Source organism: Oncorhynchus keta, chromosome 12, assembly GCF_023373465.1.
Source record: "Oncorhynchus keta strain PuntledgeMale-10-30-2019 chromosome 12, Oket_V2, whole genome shotgun sequence".
NCBI lineage: Eukaryota > Metazoa > Chordata > Actinopteri > Salmoniformes > Salmonidae > Oncorhynchus > Oncorhynchus keta.
Window position 1 is genome coordinate 9,750,106 of NC_068432.1, and position 15,471 is coordinate 9,765,576.

Sequence of the window (15,471 nt, forward strand, 5' to 3'; positions counted from 1 at the left end):
GTTCCTGTGTCCGTGTGTGTGCGTGACCATTTACCTGCTCTTTGATGTAAATGTCCACCTCTGACAAAACCCAGAGAGACCAGAGACTGGGGAGGTCCATGTGGGTTCTAGCACGTATACAAGGAACTGCCCAGACACCTCAGTCCTCTCGCGGTCTGTCTTTTCTTCTTACAAGGAACCATTTGTGTTTACCTGACTCTTAGAAATAAGGGTACGGTTAGGGTACAAATTGTTCCCTGACGTACAAAAAGATAGATCCAAATACACAATGTACCTTCCGAGGTACACATAATGATCTCACATGGTACTGTTCGGTACCTTTTCTTTTAGGTTACATGTGTGGATAATAGGTTACATGTGTGGATAATCTAGTATAATGGAACATTACTTATAATTTGTACCCAATATTTTGAATGTAAAAGGTACAGTCATAACATTCTACGGTGAAGGTACATTTCTGTTTTCCAGGGTACAAACTTATATTTTGTGAACCCTTAATACTCTCAAGATACAGTGATGAACTTTTGCCACTTGAAATTAACTCAATCAATCAATCAAATTTTATTTATATAGCCCTTCGTACATCAGCTGATATCTCAAAGTGCTGTACAGAAACCCAGCCTAAAACCCCAAACAGCAAGCAATACAGGTGTAGAAGCAAGGTGGCTAGGAAATACTCCCTAGAAAGGCCAAAACCTAGGAAGAAACCTAGAGAGGAACCAGGCTATGTGGGGTGGCCAGTCCTCTTCTGGCTGTGCCGGGTGGAGATTATAACAGAACATGGCCAAGATGTTCAAATGTTCATAAATGACCAGCATGGTCGAATAATAGTAAGGCAGAACAGTTGAAACTGGAGCAGCAGCATGGCCAGGTGGACTGGGGACAGCAAGGAGCCATCATGTCAGGTAGTCCTGGGGCACGGTCCTTGGGCTCAGGTCCTCCGAGAGAGAGAAAGAAAGAGAGAATTAGAGAGAGCATATGTGGGGTGGCCAGTCCTCTTCTGGCTGTGCCGGGTGGAGATTATAACAGAACATGGCCAAGATGTTCAAATGTTCATAAATGACCAGCATGGTCAAATAATAGTAAGGCAGAACAGTTGAAACTGGAGCAGCAGCATGGCCAGGTGGACTGGGGACAGCAAGGAGCCATCATGTCAGGTAGTCCTGGGGCATGGTCCTAGGGCTCAGGTCCCCGAGAGAGAGAAAGAAAGAAGGAGAGAATTAGAGAACGCACACTTAGATTCACACAGGACACCGAATAGGACAGGAGAATTACTCCAGATATAACAAACTGACCCTAGCCCCCGACACAAACTACTGCAGCATAAATACTGGAGGCTGAGACAGGAGGGGTCAGGAGACACTGTGGCCCCATCCGAGGACACCCCCGGACAGGGCCAAACAGGAAGGATATAACCCCACCCACTTTGCCAAAGCACAGCCCTCACACCACTAGAGGGATATCTTCAACCACCAACTTACCATCCTGAGACAAGGCTGAGTATAGCCCACAAAGATCTCCGCCACGGCACAACCCAAGGGGGGGGGGGGCGACCCAGACAGGATGACCACAAAAGTGAATCAACCCACTCAGGTGACGCACCCCCTGCAGGGACGGCATGAGAGAGCTCCAGTAAGCCAGTGACTCAGCCCCTGTAATAGGGTTAGAGGCAGAGAATCCCAGTGGAAAGAGGGGAACTGGCCAGGCAGAGACAGCAAGGGCGGTTCGTTGCTCCAGAGCCTTTCCGTTCACCTTCCCACTCCTGGGCCAGACTACACTCAATCATATGACCCACTGAAGAGATGAGTCTTCAGTAAAGACTTAAAGGTTGAGACCGAGTTTGCGTCTCTGACATGGGTAGGCAGACCGTTCCATAAAAATGGAGCTCTATAGGAGAAAGCCCTACCTCCAGCTGTTTGCTTAGAAATTCTAGGGACAATTAGGAGGCCTGCGTCTTGTGACCGTAGCGTACATGTAGGTATGTACGGCAGGACCAAATCAGAGAGATAGGTAGGAGCAAGCCCATGTAATGCTTTGTAGGTTAGCAGTAAAACCTTGAAATCAGCCCTTGCTTTGACAGGAAGCCAGTGTAGAGAGGCTAGCACTGTAGTAATATGATCACATTTTTTGGTTCTAGTCAGGATTCTAGCAGCCGTATTTAGCACTAACTGAAGTTTAGGCTTTGTCACTGTGGTGCTGTCCTAAAAGGAAGATTTGTACTATAATCATGATCATATTTCCCAGCATGCTATACTGCAAGTTGATTTTTAGAATTGTTTTAAATATCTGTGTTTTTGCATGTGCATTGATTGATTAATCTTATGCTACACAAAGATAAATAACATACATTTTTCTGAAATAATCCATTCACTTAGTTGGATTTTGTGCACCTGTTACTGAAATGGTTCTTCTAGTTTAAATGGCTTAGGTAGTCTCCTCATAATGTTCCTAATTCTGGCATTCATTCTGAATGCAGGTTGCGGGCTAATAAAAATTCTTACTGTTGAATATCCTAGATAGGGTTGCAACTTTTCTAGAGATCTTGGTTGGAAAATTCCTGGAAATGGTAGGGAATAAGAAGGAACTCTGTAAAGTTACAGGAATTTTGCAAACCTACTTGTAGGCCTGATGTGGCTTGTAAACCATGAGTTTCATGATCACTGTATTAGGGTGAATTTAGGCCTCAAAATAAGGCATTATGAGATGTCATTTATAGTCATAAAGAGTTGTATATTCAGTTGAAAACAAACTAATTGAGCAACCATGTCATGGGTGGTAACTCTACAATTTACTCAAAGGCAAGGCAGACTGGGAAATTATAATGGCGGCGTGGCTTAGTGGGGGCGTTGCTTTCAGTTAGTTATTTTTGGCCACCTTTTGAGTGGAAGTGTTGTACCAGGTTTTAAGTGGTCTACTGTAGAGGTACATTTCTGCCACTTACAAGGAACAAGTGGCTCTGTCACTGTGATGTCACTGTGATGGCACTCTATAAAGGCTAAATGTACTTTATCTAAAGGCATGCTTTTGTACTTGTGGACTATATGTAAGAAAGGTACTATCTGAGGTATGAACTGGGGTGCAATTATGTTCCTATAAAACATGTACAAAGGATGTATCTTACAGGGTACAACTACAGTGACAAGCGTTTGTAGCCCGTTAAGAACAAATCTAAACCTTTGTTTCTAGGAGTGTAGTGTTTACTTGGAAATGATCGTTAAGGACTGGGGAGTTTTTCAGGATAAAAAAGAAATGGACTGAAGTTATGGACAGGCAAAATCCTAGAGGAAAACATGGTTCAGTCTGCTTTCCACCAGACACTGGGAGATGAATTCATCAGCAGGACAATAACCTAAAACACAAGGCTAAATCTACACTGGAGTTGCTTACCAAGAAGACACTGAATATTCCTGAGTGGCCAAGTTACAGTTTTGACTTAAATCTGCTTGAAAATCTATGGCTGGACCTGAAAATGGTTGTCTAGCAATGATCAAAAAACAATTTGACAGAGCTTGAGGAATTTTGACAAGAATGATGTGCAAATGATGCACAATCCAGGTGTAGAAAGCTCCTAGAGATTTACCCAGAAATACACCTGTAATCGATGCCAAAGATGCTTCTACAAAGTATTGATTCAGGGATGTGAATACTTATGTAAATGAGGGATTTCTGTTCAATATATTAGCTAAAATTTCTAAAAATGTGTTTTCACTTTCTCATTATGGGGTATGTTTGTAGATAAGTGAGAAAAACTTTATAAAAATTTATAAAATGTTGAATTCAGGCTGAAACACAACAAAATGTGAAATAATTCAAGGGGTATGAATACTTTCTGAATGTGATTGTTTACAAATGTAAGCAAGGTTTGAAATGATTGTTTTAGTCAAATATGATCTGTTTGGGCTTCTACATTTTGTTATTTATGATGGTCCGGCCCCCCGACCAACCACTCAAAAAAAAAAAATGACCCGCAGCTGAATCTAGTTGATGATCCCTGTCCTATAAAATGCACTACTTTTTACCAGGGCCCATAGGGATCTGGTCAAAAGTAGTGCACTATATGGGTGGTTCTACAGAAGTGCTGCAAATTGCAGTCCTACCCCCAAACAAACAACAGAGTCTCCAAACTTTTATTTACATTACAATATGCTCAAATTCAATCGAAGGCAAAAAAACAAAAACAAAAAACATTTTTAAAGGTCCTGTGCATTTTTATCTGACTTATCTGACTATCAAACCATTTCTGTGTAACAATTAAGTAACTTACTGTGATTTTTTTTTAATTTATTTTTTTAAAATGAACAAATGGCTTCTTAGCAAAGAGCAATTTCTCAAGCAAGAATTTTGCTAGGACTGTCTGGGAGTGGTCTGAGTGGAAAACTGAAAACTAGCTGATATTGGCAGAGAGGTTTGGAACTATCTTTCTTATTAATATATTAACTCAGTGTTTCTTAATCCTGTTCCTGGAGACCCAAAGGGGTGCACATTGTAGTTTTTGCCCTAGCACTACACGGCTGATTCAAATGATCATCTGAAAATAACTTTAAAAAATAAATTAAACGGAAAAGTGGTGCGTGCATATGTATTCACCCCCTTTGCTATGAAGCACCTAAATAAGACCTGGTGCAACCAATTACCTTCAGAAGTCACATAATTAGTTAGATTGCACACAGGTGGACTTTATTTAAGTGTCACGTGATCTCAGTATATATACACCTGTTCTGAAAGGCCCCAGCGTCCGCAACACCACTAAGCAAGAGGCACCATGAAGACCAAGGAGCTCTCCAAACAGGTCAGGGACAAAGTTGTGGAGAAGTACAGATCAGGGTTGGGTTATAAAAAAAATATCAGAAACTTTGAAAATCCCAAGGAACACCATTAAGTCACTTATTAAAAAATAGAAAGAATATGGCACCACAACAAACCTGACAAGAGAGGGCCACCCACCAAAACTCATGGACCATGCAAGGAGGGCATTAATCAGAGGCAACAAAGAGACCAAAGATAACCCTGAAGGAGCTGCAAAGCTCCACAGCAGAGATTGGAGTATCTGTCCATAGGACAATTTTAAGCCGTACACTCCACAGAGCTGGGCTTTATGGAAGAGTGGCCAGAAAAAAAGCCATTGCTTAAAGAAGAAAATAAGCAAACATGTTTGGTGTTCGTCAAAAGGCATGTGGGAGACTCCCCAAATATATGGAAGAAGGTACTCTGGTCAGATACGGCTAAAATTGAGCTTTTTGGCCATCAAGGAAAACGCTATGTCTGGAGCAAACCCAATATCTCTCATCACCCCGAGAACACCATCCATGTTTTTCAGCGTCAGAGACTGGGAAACTGGTCAGAATTGAAGAAGTGATGGATGGCGCTCAATACAGGAAAATTATTGAGGGAGGCCTGTTTCATTCTTCCAGAGATTTGAAACTGGGACGGAGGTTCACCGTCCAGCAGGACAATGACCCGAAGCATACACCTAAAGCAACACTCAAGTGGTTTAAGGGGAAATATTTAAATGTCTTGTAATGGCCTAGTCAAAGCCCAGACCTCAATCCAATTGAGAATCTGTGATATGACTTGAAGATTGCTGTACACCAGAGGAACCCATCCAACTTGAAGGAGCTGGAGCAGTTTTGCCTTGAAGAATGGGCAAAACTCCCAGTGGCTAGATGTGCCAAGCTTATAGAGACATACCCCAAGAGACTTGCAGCTGAAAATGTTGCAAAAGGTGGCTCTATAAAGTGTTTCTGTAGGGGGGTGAATAGTTATGCATGCTCAAGTTTTCTGTTTTTTATGTCTTATTTCTTGTTTGTTTCACAATAATAAAAAAAAACTATTTTGCATCTTGAAAGTGGTAGGCATGTTGTGTAAATCAAATGATACCAACCCCCCAAAACAAAATCAATTTTAATTCCAGGTTGTAAGGCAACAAAATAGGAAAAATGCCAAGGGGGTGAATACTTTTGCAAGCCACTGTACTGATCTAATTAGTAGTTTTTTATTTTATTTTTTATTTTGACATATTTCTAAAAAACAAATGCTGCCCCACCATTGGAGATACCTACCGAAACACACACATTAAAATACTGTAGAATAATTGTGACTTAAGCCACACCTCAACAAATATCACCAGGTGATGGGTTTGCACCGCTCTCCAGCATGACCACATGGTGAGTATTCTGTGTGAATATATATATATATATATATATATATATATATATATATATATATATATATATATATATATATTGTCGTGTCTTTGGCTATGCCGGATTAAGTGATATGACATGCTATTCTATAAAATAATTTCTCCGTAAAATAATATTACCCGATTGAGCTAATCATGTAAATGTAATTAACTAAATAATATTCATAGAGCTTTTATCTTCCGAATAAACTCTTAAAGACCTAGTAATAATTTACATCAATAGCAGTCAATATTAATCGTCATCTTAATTCAGTCTCATCTGAAAGTTGTAAATTCTTGGTTATCTGCACGAACCCTGGCTCACAAGTTGAATCAGCAAAACAAAATTGGGGTTAATTATTTATTTACTAAATACCTAACTAATCACACAGATTTACACATACACATATTTAATTATAACTTGATTACAAATTACGTCATAAAGGAAGAGGTCCCTAGCGGGCGGAACAGATATGACAGCTGGTTACACAAAAGAAAAGGGCTGGGTTTGAGTGAAAGAGCGGGAAGACTGAGGAACAAAGGGCGAAGCTGTGCTATCGTAAATACAGTATCTTATGCATTCTAAATGACCGCCCATTTGGAAAAGGAAAATGCAATAAATATTTACTCTGAGCTGCGCTTCGGTAGGTTGGTGGTAGATGGAAGAACGTGTTGCCCAACCGAGTCCTTTGTTCTTTTGAAGAATGTCTCTGCTGGTAAAATGAATACGTTGTAGTAATGTCGTTGTGTGGTAGACGGGATACTCTGTCTGTTCCTTCCTAACCCTCGTTTGCACGCTGATGTTGGCTTCGTTCTGTAGTTATTATCTGAACCATTCTGACATCGGACCGTCGTCCTCACGTTCTCGGAACAGCAGGTTATATTGTCGTTAAGGGCTTTATATAGGAAGGGAGAGGAGGGCGTGTTTGAAACGTTTTATAGCCCATGTCCCTTCACAGGGGTGGGCCACTGATTGAGCAGAGCCCTATCTTATGAAAACCCAAATCTCACATTTTAGAAGCTAAAATCACATTTCATCCCATCACGAATAATTTCTTATTCAAACATTTTAAATTGAACAACAATTCCATGTGAATCCAATAACTCTGATGTGTAGACTTTCCATTGTAGAATTTGTCATCTTATCATTGAGAATGTCTCAGATGACAACCGAACTGACATCATATTCATTAAGTACCACCACATATGTTCAATTGGTCGGATTACCAGAATATAGTAAATCCCCCCCACCTTCTGATGTTCCCAGAATCTCTGTTAACCAAGAATTTGCAAATGTAAAATCAGTAGGGTAGAGAGAGGAAAAAGGGGGAAAGAGGTATTTATGACTGTCTTAAACCTTCCCCCAGGCCAACGTCATGGCAATATGTATGTACAGTGGGGCAAAAAAGTATTTAGTCAGCCACCAATTGTGCAAGTTCTCCCACTTAAAAAGATGAGAGAGGCCTGTAATTTTCATCATAGGTACACTTCAACTACGACAGACAAAATGGAGAAAAAAAAATCCAGAAAATCACATTGTAGAATTTTTTTAGGAATTTATTTGCAAATTATGGTGGAAAATAAGTATTTGGTCAATAACAAAAGTTTATCTCAATACTTTGTTATATACCCTTTGTTGGCAATGGTCAAACGTTTTCTGTAAGTCTTCACAAGGTTTTCACACACTGTTGCTGGTGTTTTGGCCCATTCCTCCATGCAGATCTCCTCTAGAGCAGTGATGTTTTGGGGCTGTTGCCCTCCAAAGATTTTCTATGGGGTTGAGATCTGGAGACTGGCTTGGCCACTCCAGGACCACTCCAATGTTCTTACGAAGCCACTCCTTCGTTGCCCGGGTGGTGTGTTGGGATCATTGTCATGCTGAAAGACCCAGCCACGTTTCATCTTCAATGCCCTTGCTGATGGAAGGAGGTTTTCACTCAAAATCTCACGATATATGGCCCCATTCATTCTTTCCTTTACACGGATCAGTCGTCCTGGTCCCTTTGCAGAAAAACAGCCCCAAAGCATGATGTTTCCACCCCATGCTTCACAGTAGGTATGGTGTTCTTTGGATGCAACTCAGCATTCTTTGTCCTCCAAAAACGACGAGTTGAGTTTTTACCAAAAAGTAATATTTTGGTTTCATCTGACCATATGACATTCTCCCAATCTTCTACTGGATCATCCAAATGCTCTCTAGCAAACTTCAGAAGGGCCTGGACATGTACTGGCTTAAGCAGGGGTACAGGTCTGGCACTGCAGGATTTGAGTCCCTGGCGGCGTAGTGTGTTACTGATGGTAGGCTTTGTTACTTTGGTCCCAGCTCTCTGCAGGTCATTCACTAGCCCCCCCCGTGTGGTTCTGGGATTTTTGCTCACTGTTCTTGTGATCATTTTGACCCCACGGGGTGAAATCTTGCGTGGAGCCCCAGATTGAGGGAGATTATCAGTGGTCTTGTATGTCTTCCATTTCCTAATAATTTCTCCCACAGTTGATTTCTTCAAACCAAGCTGCTTACCTATTGCAGATTCAGTCTTCCCAGTCTGGTGCAGGTCTACAATTTTGTTTCTGGTGTCCTTTGACAGCTCTTTGGTCTTGGCCATAGTGGAGTTTGGAGTGTGACTATTTGAGGTTGTGGACAGGTGTCTTTTATACTGATAACAAGTTCAAACAAGTGCCATTAATACAGGTAATGAGTGGAGGACAGAGGAGCCTCTTAATGAAGAAGTTACAGGTCTGTGAGAGCCAGAAATATTTCTTGTTTGTAGGTGACCAAATACTTATTTTCCACCATAATTTGCAAATAAATTCATTAAAAAATGCTACAATGTGATTTTCTGTATTCTTTTTAATCATTTTGTCAGTCATAGTTGAAGTGTACCTATGATGAAAATTACAGGCCTCTCTCATCTTTTTAAGTGGGAGAACTTGCACAATTGGTGGCTGACTAAATACTTTTTTGCCCCACTGTACCTGAAAGGGGTAGGCTAGGACATCGATATACGTATCTTGAACAGGATTATCTATTTTGGATGCAATTTGATTGACTATGGTGCAGCAAATGTACCTGTCACAAGGAAAAAAGTTACCAGATGATGCATGCATTGTGAACTGCGCTCCATACTGAGATGCGCTGTCTGTCCGATAAATCTCGATAACTGGTTCCCACTATTAAAACCTATTCTGTTTTACACATCTCTGATGTACACAGATACCTCACTGATAGGGTGATAGTGGAGTAATTTTTTTGGCATACAGTGCATTTGGAAAATATATATTTCCAGATTTTGTTAGGTTACAGACTTTTTTATTTTATTGATTAAATTGCAGGAGCAGGTGCTATATGTCATATCATGACCCTGCCCTCAAGACTGCTAGTAAACACAGTGTATCGCAGTTCTTATAATAACGATTGAGTGTATGGCTGGGCGATATATCGAATTAATTTTAATGTTTTATTGTGCGATATTTGATGCCTGTATTGCATTAATCATTTTTTACATTTTATTTTTTACGAGTGTTTATGTACGCTTATTCTCATGTTGTATTTTCGGTCTCTTCTCCTTCGCTCCTTCTGTGCTGTGTCAGAGAGGAAGAGGCGAAGCGAGAGATTTTACTCTCGCTTAACTCTGTCCAAAATAAACCCAATGTGTTTATATGGGCTTATTTTGGACCTATACTTGTATCCTGCCTTCCCGCCGTTTGGACAACGACTCCCATTGTTAGGGTGGAGACATGAGCATCTCCCCATTATATACAGGTCTCTGTCCGGGTGCACCTTTCCATTAACACACACACACCAAGCCCCTCCTCCTGCCACTTACAACAACCAAGATGAGAGATCACGTCTTCCTTTCTGACAAGCGGTTTAAACTCACTAATTGCATTTCAGGTAAGGGTCCAACAAAATCAGTCATATGAATTCCGAAACACACTGAGACTCAAATTGCGCGCAGACCAGAACCTACAAAAACGGGAGTATCAATGAACATTGATTCCTGAAAATTAATGCTCAGTTTATTGCGTGCGGCATTTTAGCCAAATACTGTTATTTGTCTAGTCTGTGTTAAAGCATAAAACACAACTATATAACGAATTGGCAAGTCGTTCTCATTCGGAGAAATACGGATGGCCACTCGACATTTCAACATCTGAACCAAGTGGACAGGCTAGCATTCTGTTCAAACTGTTGCAGACTGACAGAAGGGCGTGTTTATAACAAGTCAACTGGTCTACCTTGTTAGCTACAAAATAGATCCAAATTGGCTAAAATTACTACAGAGCTGCTAACTCTCACTCATTGGCCGTGAGACACACTATTGACCCTCGCACGCCACACCTCTTATATATCACGCAACGCAAATTAATGCTTTTATTTTTCTAATGAGTCCATTGTGTAGTGTGTTAACTTTAACTGTGCTCCATATTGTTTTGACATCGTAGCATCTGCGACTTCAATTTTACATCAAGAGCGGAACCTCGATCATTGTCTTGTCTTGTCACAGCACTGTGAACCGCGGCACATTGAAGCATATGATTGGTCTTGTTAAATACGGGATCTAGGGGGTAGGATGCGCGTTTAAAAAAAAACGCCCCTCAAGATCAGAGTGGAGCTGAATGGAGAGAACGTTCTCCGTTGACTTTATAAAACTGTAAAAAGAGCAGCACGGTAGCGCTGTTTTATGTACAATGGTGTCAACACAATTAGGTTGCTGTTACTCCGGGTCCTATTGCAGAATGCAGACTTTTCACAGCATGTACAAAAGTCGATTTAATCCACACTTGCAGTCCCCTCGTTTGACAGGCTGTGACAGCTAAAAGGCAGCTACATACAGTATGTTGTAGCAGGGAAGTTTGCTCGGGTGACCTCATTTGTAACTATGAACATAATTTTGTCAAAGTTATTGTGAACCCAAAAGTGTACGTTTGATTCTAGAGGGGAGATAATGAAAATAAACATAATTTGGTTATGAGATTTTATTAGCAATGTACTTTATTTAGTCTGATCAATGGAACAATTCTTATTCTTAACAATGGGCTAAAATAAAGGGTAATTAATGTGCTTGTCAGCAAGAACACTAATGTTATTCCCCACACTGACATTATTGTATTCTGTTTCTTCCCAATTTTGCCACTGTAATCACATATTTGAAATCTGATATGACTACTCTTTGAAAATGAATTATATCAGGCTATGTATTTCTGCAGCCATTCACGGGCAGTTTTGAATAAGTCCTACATATTAAATGCTCCAGACCTCAAATATATATTTTGACATTTTAGTATTGTGCACATGCTAGGCAGAGATGGTAGGGGGGCTCACAACTCCTAAACTCATCATATTTTGTCTATGTAGAGTCAGATGATGGCAAGAATCTTCAACTCGTTGGCATTAACCACCTAAATATTGATAATAATTAGATTTTTCTTCAAGGTTGGGTGATTTTGATCAATTAATTGTTATAACAAGAACATTTTCAAACACCCAGCAGTTGGGAAACAGATCAGGGGTGGACAACTATTCTGAAGAGCAAGCAGGATTTTATTCCAGCCCTTTAAAAAAAGTTTTTACCCCCTTTTCTCCCCAATTTCGTGGTATCCAATTGTTAGTAGCTACTATCTTGTCTCATCGCTACAACTCCCATACGGGCTCAGGAGAGACGAAGGTTGAAAGTCATGCGTCCTCCGAAACACAACCCAACCAAGTCGCACTGCTTCTTAACATAGCGCGCATCCAACCCGGAAGCCAGCCGCACCAATGTGTCGGAGGAAACACTGTGCACCTGGCGACCTGGTTAGCGTGCACTGCGATGAGACAAGGATATTCCTACCGGCCAAACCCTGCCTAACCCGGACGACGCTAGGCCAATTGTGCTTCGCCCCATGGATCTCCCGGTCGCGGCCGGCTGCGACAGACCCTGGGCTCAAACCCAGAGTCTCTGGTGGCACAGCTAGCACTGCCCTAGACCGCCACGCCAGCCGAGAGGCCACAAGCCATATTTTAAAGAGAGTTCCCCAAAATGTGTGTCCTTGCCTTGAAAGCAGTCTATGGACAAGGAGACTGCAATCTATGATTTGGTTACCGACTGCCATTAATATGAGTATTTCCTGTGCAGAGCATTGGTGTAGTGCAGGTGTGTCAAACTCATTCCATGGATGCCCTAGTGTCTGCAGGTTTTAGGCTTTCCCTTTCAATTAAGACTTACACAACCGGCGAGGGGAGTTCTTTACTAATTATTGACCTTGATTCATCAATCAAGTACAAGGGGGAGCGAAAACCCACAGACACTCGGCCCTCTGTGGAAAGAGTTTGACACTTGGTGTAGGTCTTATTTACAATGACTGCCGAGGAACAGTGGGTTAACTGCCTTGTTCAGGGGCAGAATGACATATTTTTACCTCGTCAGCTCAGGGATTCGATCTAGCAACCTTTTGGTTACTGGCCCAATGCTCTAACCACTAGGCTACCTGCTACAACTTTCCACCGGAGAATAGGGATCAATCCGTGCTTCCGACCTTCCCACGGTTTCTCCCATTTGCCTGTCTCCCCATATAATTTCATTACCTTCTGAATAAAGTGTCTGAATAAAGTGTAAAAAATATTAGCATGCTTTAAATTTCATCCCCCCAAGCATAAATACACTGCTCAAAAAAATAAAGGGAACACTTAAACAACACAATGTAACTCCAAGTCAATCACACTTCTGTGAAATCAAACTGTCCACTTAGGAAGCAACACTGATTGACAATACATTTCACATGCTGTTGTGCAAATGGAAGACAACAGGTGGAAATTATAGGCAATTAGCAAGACACCCCCAATAAAGGAGTGGTTCTGCAGGTGGTGACCACAGACCACATCTCAGTTCCTATGCTTCCTGGCTGATGTTTTGGTCACTTTTGAATGCTGGCGGTGCTTTCACTCTAGTGGTAGCATGAGACTGAGTCTACAACCCACACAAGTGGCTCAGGTAGTGCAGCTCATCCAGGATGGAACATCAATGCGAGCTGTGGCAAGAAGGTTTGCTGTGTGTGTCAGCGTAGTGTCCAGAGCATGGAGGCGCTACCAGGAGACAGGCCAGGACATCAGGAGATGTGGAGGAGGCCATAGCAGGGCAACAACCCAGCAGCAGGACCGCTACCTCCGCCTTTGTGCAAGGAGGAGCACTGCCAGAACCCTGCAAAATGACCTCCAGCAGGCCACAAATGTGCATGTGTCTGCTCAAATGGTCAGAAACAGACTCCATGAGGGTGGTATGAGGGCCCGATGTCCACAGGTGGGGGTTGTGCTTACAGTCCAACACCGTACAGGACGTTTGGCATTTGCCAGAGAACACCAAAATTCGCAAATTCGCCACTGGCACCCTGTGCTCTTCACACTGAGCACATGTGACAGACATGATAGAGTCTGGAGACGCCGTGGAGAACGTTCTGCTGCCTGCAACATCCTCCAGCATGACCGGTTTGGCGGTGGGTCAGTCATGGTGTGGGGTGGCATTTCTTTGGGGGGCCGCACAGCCCTCCATGTGCTCGCCAGAGGTAGCCTGACTGCCATTAAGTACCGAGATGAGATTCTCAGACCCCTTGTGAGACCATATGCTGGTGCGGTTGGCCCTGGGTTCCTCCTAATGCAAGACAATGCTAGACCTCATGTGGCTGGAGTGTGCCAGCAGTTCCTGCAAGAGGAAGGCATTGATACTATGGACTGGCCCGCCCGTTCCCCAGACCTGAATCCAATTGAGCACATCTGGGACATCATGTCTCGCTCCATCCACCAACGCCACGTTGCACCACAGACTGTCCAGGAGTTGGCGGATGCTTTAGTCCATGTCTGGGAGGAGATCCCTCAGGAGACGATCCGCCACCTCATCAGGAGCATTCCCAGGCGTTGTAGGGAGGTCATACAGGCACGTGGAGGCCACACACACTCCTAAGCCTCATTTTGACTTGACTTGTTTTAAGGACATTACATCAAAGTTGGATCAACCTGTAGTGTAGTTTTCCACTTTAATTTTGAGTGGGACTCCAAATCCAGACCTCCATGGGTTGATAAATTTGATTTCCAATGATAATTTTTGTGTGATTTTTGTTGTTAGCACATTCAACTATGTAAAGAAAAAAGTATTTAATAAGAATATTTCATTCATTCAGATCTACGATGTGTTATTTTAGTGTTCCCTTCATTTTTTTGAGCAGTGTATTCTGGCTGCATGAAGAAACATTTAATGTAGCCACAGATTATAGGGTCCCCTAGGAAACACTGACCAACACTTTGGTTCCTACCCTGTCACAATAACTCCTTCCTGGCATTTTAATTCGTTGTCATGTCAAACAGTACTGTATTCAAAGTGCCCACAATTATTTATATTCTAACTATAGAATTAGAATAAACATATTTCCATGATTCCAACAGTTCACACACATTTTTTTTTCATGTAAATCGCACGTCAAATCGCAATTGCAACATTTGGGTTACAAATAAGGCCTCTATATTTTGCAGCCCTATGTGACAGTATGGAAATTATCTAAAATTAGTGCAGGAAATTTAGAAATGTTATGAAAATGCAGGAAATTATTTGGGGTTGAATTAATCAGTATCCATCAGAATGGAGAAAGACCCATAGATATGACTTAGAATGTATGTGTTGCCACCCTAGGGTCGTGCATTACTCACAAAGCAAATGTAGGAGTTTTATTTTTCAAAAACATAAAATACTGTCAAACAATTTTTAAATACCATGTTATGATATTTTGGCCATTTCCCCCAGTGTGCATTATGCATGGTTCTGTTCATTTTTTTAAACAAAAATGGCATTTTAATAGACAGACTTGAATGCCAGATCAGTGATTATTTCAAAAAAGACAGATTAATCTATTTTTTATAAAATAATTAAATCATTAGTGGGTCTTATGGTTGTGGAAGGCACATATTTAGCCTAGGTATAATTTCACAATCCCTGAATTTATTATATTATTGCTGACTATTTACAATGCAGTGTGTTTTACCTTTAATTGTACAAAAAGCTTATTTAGAGAACACTTAAATCGAGATGTATATCGTGAATTGCACATAACTGAAAAAATCTAGATATAATTTTTAGACCATAACGCCACTCACGTAAGGTTGGGAGTTTCATAAGAATAATGCGCTGATTCTCAGGGAACGGGTCAGTTCCACGCTGCTTACGTAATGATTCGGCGAAAAGCGACACTTTGCTTTCGTAAGATTATGGTGCTGTGTTTGTGGTTGTTGGGTTTCCTGAGATGTTTTGAGAGTGGGTGTATTACTT

General features: G+C 41.5%; 1 protein-coding gene across 3 annotated transcripts in view; it reads left to right on the plus strand.

Moving 5' to 3' along the window:
- Positions 1 to 15,471, plus strand: part of LOC118390944 (ubiquitin carboxyl-terminal hydrolase 2-like) — a 37,077-nt gene that overhangs the window by 8,035 nt on the left and 13,571 nt on the right. The gene's annotated exons all lie outside the window — the stretch shown is intronic.